Here is an 11,264-nt window from a genome sequence, read left to right on the forward strand (position 1 = left end):
TTTTGGCCCGAAAGCGGCCCGGCCCTTATCACCAGCCTCGATCGATGTCCCCACGCTACGCCTTTCGGCCCGAATGCGGCCCGGCCCTTATCTCCGGTCGCGATCGATCTCACCGCCCTTATTCCTCCGTCTTCCTCCCCCCGTCTGTACAGCCAACGCGGCCGACTTTCTGCTCGCGTCGCTGACCGGCTTACCCACCACCGAGGTAGAAAGAAGATAGCTGACTGCCGCTGATGGAGGCTTCGAGTTCAGGATGTCTTCTGTACTCCGGGTTCTCGATGCCTGCCGCGCGACGTGTCTTCCAGCAGGGTGATGAGGGTGGATGCCTCTCTTCGACGCCCGTTCTGTGGACGAAGCCGCCGTGGATATAAACTGCCGCAGGGTAAGAATCGGACTCATCGCCACTGTTAAGTCTGTGTGTTCCAGTTGTATTAAGATTAATTACTGACACAGACTACAAGAATAAAGTTCAACAGGTCTTTACTAGTTGGAGGTCAGGACTATACTAAATACAATATCACTACACAGTACTTATATACCGGTGGTCATCACCGGTATTACGTATACAGCAGCCAGAGAAAGTAGTACATCTCTTAAGGTGGAACAGGCTTAAGTTCTCTTAAGGTGGAACAGGTTACATACACCACAGGAATGTTAATTAGATTTTATTAATGGAATTATGTTATAATGTGACATTTTGAAATAGATACATAAAAAAACACAACAACAAATAAATACTCAAAATCAGAGCATTGTGTTGCAACAGGGTAATTAACTGTAATAAGCTGAGACAAAGAAGGATCATTTTTACAGAGACAGTGACGGAGAGATCAAAAGAAATTGCATTAACAGTGTCTTCCCTTATTAACTTTCCAGTTTAATTTCTCAGATTGCATACAGTGCAACCTGTTAAAAATAATATTAGATCTAATTTCTGTAATCACATTCAAGTAACTTATACCTCCGGGTTCTGTGATAAATACAGCTGACCCATGTTAAGTGGGACATTCTTGTGAAAACATATCATTGCCGTTGTATGATATCCCATCCAGCAAACGTCAATATAACTGATTTAGGTATATTGAACTCTGTTGGTGCCTGAGAAAAGCCCTACATAAGATTACCTTCACACTATTATAACTTCGGGAGATCATGTTTAATATATTAAAGCATGCAAAGACAATGTAAGCACATAATCTACATGTTAACAGCTGTGACAGATCATGGAGAGGTCTTTCATCAATATTTCTGGCACCTATTTTTGTTACAAAATGAAATTATTTGAAAACAATACTTTCAGCCTTTAAATCCCTTGTTAATTTCTTCTAATAAAATATTTTATTATAATATAGATAAGCTGTACTGTTCTATTCACACAGTACTGCAGAAGATGACTGTGGCACATTTAGTTATTAATAATGGTTGTGTACACTTTGGGAAATATGCATTGTTTGGGGGTAGGGATAATTTGACAAGTTTTGGGATTTAGCTGGGTCAAGGGTACTACCTACATTCAGACTAGGGTCATTGCCCTTTGTGGGTGCTGGGAGGGTGGTTGTTAGTTTGTGGTCACATTCTGATCTTGAGAGATGGTTTGGGTGTATATGATAGGAACCTGAGTCTTCTGGATTGCCAAGAAAGGATTGATACCTCTGGTACTGTAAGATTCGAAATTTTCAGTAATTAATTACGCAAGAAAATAGGATTAATAAGACAGTTTATTGACCAAAAGAAGCTTGTACAGAAAAACCTTTGATAAAAGGGCATACAAAATGGCCGCCGGACCTCGTGATCAGTTTCTGGGACCATTTGATTTCTGTTACTGCAAGCCAGACAGGCTTGTGGATTGAGGACAGTAAGCCCACGAAAGCCAGTATCGGGAAACCGAAACTCATGGAACTGAGCATACATATTAATTAGATTCTAAGTACAGGACAGTTTTGGGTAACAGGATGAGGCCCATCAAGAAATGGGCGGACAATTGAACGAACACTTAAACCCATTTACTGTACAAAGGAAAACCGTTTAACAGCCATCGAGGGAAATCTCCAGACCGATCAATATACGAACCGAGTTACGGTGACAAAGTAGAAGACATTATCGGCCCAGGAAGGCCAGTTAAGCTATCACCGGCTCCCGTTACAAAGACAAAGCGCCCCTGCAGAGATTTCTGCCCGCCAAAAATATTACAAAGACTGGACTATGATTTGGCGGGAGATAAGAATGTTCCAAAAGGGTATAACTGTGGATTGAAAAAGTCCATCAGTACGTTATGCGCTACGCTTCACTTCACGCTTCGCTTCGGAACTTCTACGACTCTTTGGTTAAGGCAGCACTTCGGTTTCGGAACGTGGTCGGTGTTCAGCCAGGCAAGGCTCAGCCACGACGGGAAGACGACGAGGGTGGCCCGGGTACTTTTGTCGGGAGATCATCGACGACCCAGGCCGAAGAAGAAGACACCCTCAGAAGGACATTATGACTGTATAAAGAAAGCTTTTTGGGACCAGCGTCCCGCCCCGAGGAAGACCATCGGGAGATCGACGACCCAGGCCGGAGAAGAAGACACTCCGGGCCTAGCACTCCAGTGCCTCAACATCCCATTCGGTAACGGACCTTCCATGTGCATTTCTACAACATCACATCGGTAGCAGAGTCTCCAAGGTGCATCCAGTTCTTCGGCAGCCTTTCAGAAAAGGTAACACAGGTCTAACGGATTCATCCATGACAAGCGCTCATCAAGGCTGTATCGGCAGCTGCATCGCGTAAGAAAAACAAGCTGCGCCAGAAGTTTCCAAATCCGCGTGACGACGGAAAGCTGTGCCAAAAAGGCTGCGAACCCCCTTTTCGCGAATCTGAAAGTGGTGAGCATGATCCCGAGTTCCTCAAGTCGAAACTTAGTTTAGGTCTAGGGGAGGGGGTTAAGGGTAATCGTAATGTGTTTCCCCTTTTACGATGTGCCGTGTGTTTCCCATTTCCATAGAGTTAAGTTTATAGATATGTGCATGCTTGTAGTTACTTTAATCTGTGCTTATGACATGTATTTTATAATGCTGCAAACTGTTTAATAATAAAAGCATCCATTTCGTGCTATTCAACCTGGTCTATTGAGTTTTTCTCTGCACTACAGTTCCCTGCACCTAAGTCCAAGGTCTAGAACCGTAGGGAAGAGTGGGTCGAACCACTTGATACGCTTATCAATTACTTCATAAAAGGTGATGAGTCGAAGAAGAGATGATGAGTCGAAAGAAGAGATGAATAAGGCTTTTATTAGCTAAGAAGAGACCATGCTTCTTCGTGAGTGACTGAACAAGTCTGAACGAAACCCACACAGTGGTGGGTGGAGTCAGCTGAGGCATGCCTCCATACACAGCGCCACCCAGAGGTGGCAATATACAATACAGTGGTTTACCACATTCACCCCTTGTTTAATGTGAAGTCCGGCGGGGTGAAGGGTACTACAAGTTAAGTCTATCAGGAGGCCTTGTCTGACGTCCTGATCGTCGTGGTGGCGGCGGTGGTGTTGCAGCATCCGACGTCGGGTCTGGTGTCTGGGTGGTTGGCGAAGATTCCTGGGGCTTTGGCATGCCGTCTGCAGGGGTTGGGTTGGGAGGGGTGGTGGGGGATAACAGTGGTAAGGGGGATAACGGTGGTAAGGGGGATAACGGTGGTAATTCAGGGGTACCCGAGGGTGCGAGATCTCGTATGGAGACCGTGTCCTCCCGCCCGTCTGGGTATGTCACCCAGGCATACTGGGGGTTGGCGTGTAGGAGGTGCACCCGCTCGACCAGGGGGTCCGTTTTATGCGTCCTCACGTGCCTCCGCAGTAGGACGGGCCCAGGAGAAGTCAACCATGCCGGTAGCGAGGTTCCCGATGTAGACTTCCGGGGGAAAACGAACATTTTCTCATGAGGGGTCGCATTAGTGGCAGTACAAAGCAGTGACCGAATGGAGTGAAGCGCTGCAGGGAGGACCTCCTGCCAGCGGGAGGTCGGAAGGCCCTTAGATTTTAGTGCTAAGAGGACTGCCTTCCAAACCGTCGCGTTCTCCCTTTCCACCTGGCCGTTCCCCCGGGGGTTGTAACTGGTGGTCCTGCTCGTGGCGATACCTCTTGTTAGCAGGTACTGCCGAAGTTCGTCGCTCATGAACGATGAGCCCCTGTCGCTATGTATATAGCTGGGGAACCCGAACAGAGCGAAGATGTCATTCAGACACTTGATGACCGTGGTACTGGTCATGTCTGGGCAAGGGATGGCAAAAGGGAAACGGGAGTACTCATCAACTATGTTGAGGAAGTACACATTGCGGTCAGCGGAGGGGAGGGGCCCTTTAAAATCGACGCTCAGGCGTTCGAAGGGGCGGGTGGCCTTGATCAGGCTTGCTCTGTCCGGCCTATAGAAGTGCGGTTTGCACTCGGCGCAGATTTGGCAGCTCTTGGTCATGGTCCTGACCTCCTCGATGGAGTAGGGCAGGTTACGGGATTTGATAAAATGGAAAAACCTGGTGACCCCCGGGTGGCAGAGGTCATTGTGGAGGGACTGCAGCCTATCACTCTGCGCGTTGGCACATGTACCACGTGATAGGGCATCTGGGGGCTCATTGAGTTTCCCTGGCCGATACAAGATATCATAATTGTAGGTGGAGAGTTCGATTCTCCACCTCAAGATCTTGTCGTTCTTGATTTTACCCCTCTGCTTATTATTAAACATAAAAGCTACTGAACGCTGGTCAGTGAGCAGGGTAAATCGTTTCCCGGCCAGGTAATGCCTCCAGTGACGCACCGCTTCTACAATAGCCTGGGCCTCCTTTTCGACGGAGGAGTGTCTCGTCTCGGGGCCCTGGAGGGTCCTTGAGAAAAAGGCCACGGGTCTGCCCGCCTGGTTAAGGGTCGCGGCTAGGGCGAAGTCGGAGGCATCGCTCTCCACTTGGAAGGGGATGGACTCATCCACCGCGTGCATTGCGGCCTTCGCGATATCGTTCTTGATAAGAGTGAAGGCTGCACACGCCTCTGGTGTCAGGGGGAAGGAGGTGGCTTTGATGAGGGGCCTGGCTTTGTCTGCATAGAGGGGCACCCACTGGGCGTAGTAGGAGAAAAACCCCAGGCATCTCTTCAGTGCTTTTTGGCAGTGGGGAAGGGGTAGCTCCATTAGGGGGCGCATTCTGTCGGGGTCGGGCCCGATGACTCCGTTCTCCACCACGCAGCCGAGGATGGCCAGGCGCTTGGTGTGAAACATACATTTTTCCTTATTGTACGTTAGGTTCAGCCGTTGGGCCGTACGGAGGAAATTTGCTAGATTAACGTCGTGGTCCTGCTGGTCGTGGCCGCAGATGGTGACGTTATCCAAATAGGGGAAGGTTGCCCGCAGCGCGTTCTGGTCAACCATTCGGTCCATCTCCCTTTGGAAGACCGAAACCCCGTTGGTGACGCCGAAGGGGACCCTAAGGAAGTGGTAGAGGCGGCCGTTTGCCTCGAAGGCAGTATACTGGCGGTCCTCATGGCGGATGGGCAGCTGGTGGTACGCTGACTTAAGGTCGATGGTGGAGAATACTTTGTATTGTGCAATCTGATTGACCATATCAGATATGCGAGGGAGGGGGTACGCGTCCAGCTGGGTGTACCGGTTTATGGTTTGGCTGTAGTCGATTACCATGCGGCGTTTTGCAGTGGTTTTAACGACTACAACCTGGGCTCGCCAGGGGCTAGTGCTACCTTCGATAATGCCCTCCTTCAAGAGCCGCTCCACCTCAGAGCTGATAAAAGCTCTGTCCCCGGCACTGTACCGCCTGCTTTTGGTAGCGATGGGTTTACAGTCGCGGGTGAGGTTAGCGAACAGGGGAGGGGGGGGGACTTTTAATGTGGAAAGGCTGCAGGTGGTTTGCAGCGGGCGATTTAAAAGTTGTTGGTTGCAGACTGTGAGTGGGGGGAGGGGTCCACCGTATGCTAGTGTGACACTCTTAAGGTGGCACTGAAAATCCAACCCTAGCAGGACGGCAGCGCAAAGACGGGGCAGGACTAGCAGTTTAAATTTTTGATATTCAGTGCCCCCTACTGACAGGGTCACCACACAGTAGCCGCTGATGTCCATTGACTGGGACTTGGACGCCATAGAAATGCGATGGTGCGTTGGCAGAATCGTGAGGGAGTGGCTACGTACCGTGTCGGGGTGGACGAAACTCTCTGTGCTCCCGCTGTCGATCAGGCAACTGGTGGCGCGGCCGTTTACCGCGATATCCATCATGGAGCTGGATAGATGGTGAGGGTGGCCTTGATCCAGCGTCACGGAGGCCAGTATGTGGCTTAGTGAGTCACTATAGTCATCCGCCGAGACGGTGGTCGGTTCCGGTGACGAAATGGCGGTTGAGTGCGTTGGATACGATGGCGGCGGATGCCATGCGGCCGGGAGTACACAAAATGGCGGATAAGATGGCTGCTCCCACGGCCCGCACGCTGCGCTGCTGGCTGGCTTCCCCTTGCAGGCGTTAGCGTAATGGCCTTTCTTCCCGCAGCCCGAGCAGGTAGCTGTCTTAGCTGGGCAGTGCGCTCTGGGATGTTTTAACTGGCCACAGAAATAGCATTTTTGGGCCTGGTTACTGGGCATCGAAGCAGTTCTTACCGGAGGCTGCTGTCTCGGTTGGGTCGCTGCAGCGGTTGGTGCCGGGGGCGGCGGTCCCGTGTCCCACGGTTTCGATTGCCATGTCTCGGCGCCGTTACGGGGGTATGCCTCGAGGTTTCGGTGGGCCTCCTCTAACGAGAGCGCAAGGGCAATGGCCGTCTTCAGGTCGGGTTCCTTGCTTTCTAGCAGTCTCTGCCGGGTGTGGTCTGACTGGAGGCCCCTGACGAAGGCATCACAGGCGAGTCCCTGCGCGTGCTCCACAGCCGTTACCGCTTTACAATCGCAGTCTCTGCAGAGTGCCAGTAGCGCCCGTGCAAATGCCCCTACCGATTCTCCCGGTTGCTGCCTGCGGGATCCCAAGAGGTGTCGGGCGTAAATTGTGTTCACTGGGCGCGTATATTGCCCTTTTAGTAGCTCGAGGGCCGCCACGTACGTATTAGAGTCCCGGATTAGCATATATACTTGATGGCTCACCTGGGCGGTCAAAATTTTCAGTTTGTGATCCTCCTCTGTAACCTGTGAGATTGCGAGGAAGGATTCAAAGCAGCTCAGCCAGTGTTCAAACTTGGCTGATGCACCCACATCTTGAGGGTCGAGGTCCAGGCGTGGTGGTCTGAGGGCTCTCAGCAATGTCTGCTGTATCCGTTGCTGTTGTTGCTCCTCAGGTGTCGCCATTTAACTTTTAGCTAATAAAATTGATACGCTTATCAATTACTTCATAAAAGGTGATGAGTCGAAGAAGAGATGATGAGTCGAAAGAAGAGATGAATAAGGCTTTTATTAGCTAAGAAGAGACCATGCTTCTTCGTGAGTGACTGAACAAGTCTGAACGAAACCCACACAGTGGTGGGTGGAGTCAGCTGAGGCATGCCTCCATACACAGCGCCACCCAGAGGTGGCAATATACAATACAGTGGTTTACCACACCACTCAAGGGTAATTATTGCACGAAGCCTGGTAGGAGACCAGAACGAGCAAGAGAAACCCCCTACAGTACTCATAAGTTGCAGGTAGACACCATGGTCAGGATTTTGCTCACCTCAGCGGGTCGGGGCGGGTGATGTCGGTGGCGGATTGCGACCCCGCTGCTGGCTCCATCACGCTGCCTAAAATCAATTTATGTTAGTAGGGCTTGTTAAGCCCGCCCAGTGCGTTTTCCAGTCCAATTAGAGGAAGTGGGTCTGGTGACATCATTCATGACACGTCATCAGCCGGTTTCCTTAAAGGCAGCACGGCCACCTTACTTTTGACGTTTGTGCTGTCAGTGTTCTGCAGCATTGAGGTGCTGCAAACACTGACAAGCACTGCACAGAGGTACAGGGCTGCACCCAGGTTCTCCCATGACTCCCTCCATATACTTATGGGGGGAGTCACAGTACGCACGGAGGTCCTCTTGCCTTCCCATGGGCGGAAGAGACATCCCCAGGAGACCAAAACATTGCAGAGGATGTCACAAGCAGGGGTGTGGTCAGGAGGACCTGGGTGCAGTGCCACAAACGCTTCAATGATCTCATTAGATCACTAAATGTTTGTACAAAGTCACACTCACCTTCATCCTCCTGTGCCTCTCATCACATCCCCACCACTCTGCCTTCCCTACCTTACTCCTGCACATCCTTACTCGCACAAACTTACCTTGCACCTCCATCCATCCCTCTCTATCTACATTATCACAGCCCCATCTCACTAACCACCCATCACGCGCACCCTCATCCTAGTCCAATCATACCAACTAACAACACACAAGGGTAGCCACTTGAGTATTTAATACAATGTTCATGTAAAGTTCCTATCAATGTGCTGCCAAACATTGAAACCTTTATGTTCAACACTTTGCGTTCTTGGACAGATTTGTGTGCACCTTTGGAAGTGGCTTAGTGAGTTGCAGTGAATGGTGAGACATAACGGTAGCCCCCGCAATGGTGATGAGTGTGAAAGGAATGGCTTGGGCATTGTAGGGATGCTTTATGGTGTTGGTGTAGGGTAGTGCCAAGGGGTACAGAGTCAAGTGAAGTTAATCTGGCCATGGTGAGGCCATCCCTGGCCTTCCGGGCAGAAATGTGCTCAGGTGCTGATGCCCTCTGTCCTGTGCAGCATCAGGTGATTGCAGAGAAGTTTGGTGTTGTTGTTGGTGCTGCTCTTGTGCCTGTTGCTGCTGGTGTTGCGGCTGATCGTGGTCGGATTCTGAGGACCAAGGTGAGACAGTATAAAGGGCACCCATGTTGATGAAATAGATGGCAGGTGAAGTAGAGATGACAGAAGCATTCTGTCAATGGTGAGAGAGTTTTTCCAATCAGCTGAGAATGGATGGAGAGTGTAAAGTGGAAAGCCTGAAGAATCTCTGCTGAAAATGGACTGAGAAACAGCTTGTGGCTGAGGAAAGTGATGATCTGTCTGGTGGGAGCTTTTACTGTACATTTGATGCTGTCAAGGAATCAGCTGGAGCAATGGCCACTGCCTCAGGTTGACAGGTGTGCTCCCCGAACAGCGTGGTTCCCATGGCCATGGAGTTAAAGTTAAAAAGTAAGTTAAAAAAGCCTGTTAAGGGCCTGCTAATTACATTATAATTGGTTTAATTGGGTCGCCTGCCGCTGCCTGTCGGGTATGCTCTGCACTGACAGACCCGACATTGGGAAAGGCGCGCTGTGGCGGGTTGACAGCGGGTTCTCGATCTGCTGTCAAAAAAAACACTTTCTCACCCGACCCGCCACCAATCCCGCCCGCTGACATCCGGCCCATGCATTACCAAGTTCAATTGGCATATGTCTCCCAGATCTTTAACCCGCATGTTTGCTTTTGGGAGAGTTGTGCTTCACCACAGTTGGCTCGGTGGTGGGGGGGACAGCATCTCCATGCAACTAGAAATGACAGATGTGCCTGTGTGTTGCAGGAGGGACTTGCTCTACAGTAGTAGACAGGCCCAGCAGATAATAGGCCTGGACCTGTAGAGATTGTGAGGCCTATCAGCTCTCTGTGGCTGCTTCCCAGAATGATTCAATGTGATGCCATGGCCAGAATATGTGCAATAATGTGCCCTCCTGCTGACAGTCCCTTCAGCAGTCATCCCTAAATGAAGGATGAAATCTGTGAAGCATCTGCCATGTGTGATATGCTCAGTATTAATGAAGTGACCCTCATAAATTCTGCTGCAGGTGATGGTTGTGAGTATCTGCTTCTATACCTCTCTCCATTTCTCATCTAGCATCCGATGTCCTGTTCCCAAGATTTCTGTGTTGTCTGTGACTGCAAGGCAAACATGGTGTAGAGCATGGAAGTGTGTTTGTAGAGTGGAGGTAAGTTCCAGAGTGTTTGCTCATGTTGGGGTTTTTGGAATGTGGTCTGGAGGTTTTGTGGCTGAAGAGTTTGTATTGGATGAGATGGAATTTGTCTGCTGCTTGTTTGAAGGGCATAATCTAACCTTTTTTTTGAGGAGTTGACCCAGCCTGGGGATGCCTCTCTTGTGCCAGGTTTGGAAGCCATCTGTGATGAATGCCACTAGAAGTTCCTCATTAAACCATAATGAGGAAAGAGTCAATAACCCTGAGGAATTTTTAAGAAGGTGCAGGCCTGTTTCTAGGCTGGCACTAATATAATTTCTCAGGATCTATTAAGGGATCTATCTAGCTGCGTTTAGATTGGCTGAAAGGCCCTAGTCATCATCTAGCCATGTGTGGTGAGGACAGGCCTTTATTCCAAGCCATGATTTCCCCAAAGTTGAGCTGACTGATAGTCATGACTCAGTTTGGGAAGGGTGACCCTTCTTTCAAGTTTAAGGAGCTAAAGGTATTTGAAAAGTCTTTGCATAGAGGATGTACCTGTCAAGGTCTCGGAATTGACTTTAGCATATGAAACTGGTAGAGGAGGTGGGGAGCAAGTTTATTCTCGTGATTTCCATGCCCCTAGAGTAATAGGGACAGGTTGTTTCATTTGTCTATGTCAGCCTGTATGTTCACCAGGTTAGGAAGAAGGGAGTTTATTTTGTAAAGGTCAGTAAATTTGGAGGTTACAAAGTATTAGATGCCTGCCTCTGACTATGCAAAGTGGTAGGACTCAGATGTGTGTGTGTGTGGACATCCTGTGGGAGGGACACACCCTCTATTCTGGAGTAGTTAAGCTTGTATGCTGAGACTTTTCTGTACTCGTTAACCTTTTAGAAGATGTTGGAGTGTGATGTGGTGGGGTTAGTTACAAAGAAAAGGATTTTTTTTACAATAGGATACTCACTTCCATAAGGGTGTGTCCTTATATTTAGTAGCTGTTTTTGAACGAATTGTCACATTCTACATCAAACATGATATTCGGTTGACGGGATGGGGCCATAAACCTGTGAAAGCTGCAGCCTGGTGTATGTGATGGGATGCACTCACTGGGAACCTCTGCCACTGTCCCTGTGCACTTTCCAGGGTCAGGGGTAAGCTTCCCTCCTTTGCATGCTCATTGCAGGTGCCCCTGAATTAGAGGTGCATCTGGGGCACCCACGTACCCACTGGAGGCTACAAACAGTGGTGCTGGTTTCCAGGTCTGATAGCTACTACTAGCACTTGGGAAGGGGGCTGAAATTTTCTGGAAAAATGCGGCTCCTCTTAAGAGATCTAGGCCATGATCCAGGCCTTGACCCCACAGTGGGCCCAATTTCCACCATTCATTGGGGCG

This window comes from Somniosus microcephalus, chromosome 4 (assembly GCF_052327205.1).
Source record: "Somniosus microcephalus isolate GS21.2 chromosome 4, FLI_Smic_1.0, whole genome shotgun sequence".
Classification (NCBI taxonomy): domain Eukaryota; kingdom Metazoa; phylum Chordata; class Chondrichthyes; order Squaliformes; family Somniosidae; genus Somniosus; species Somniosus microcephalus.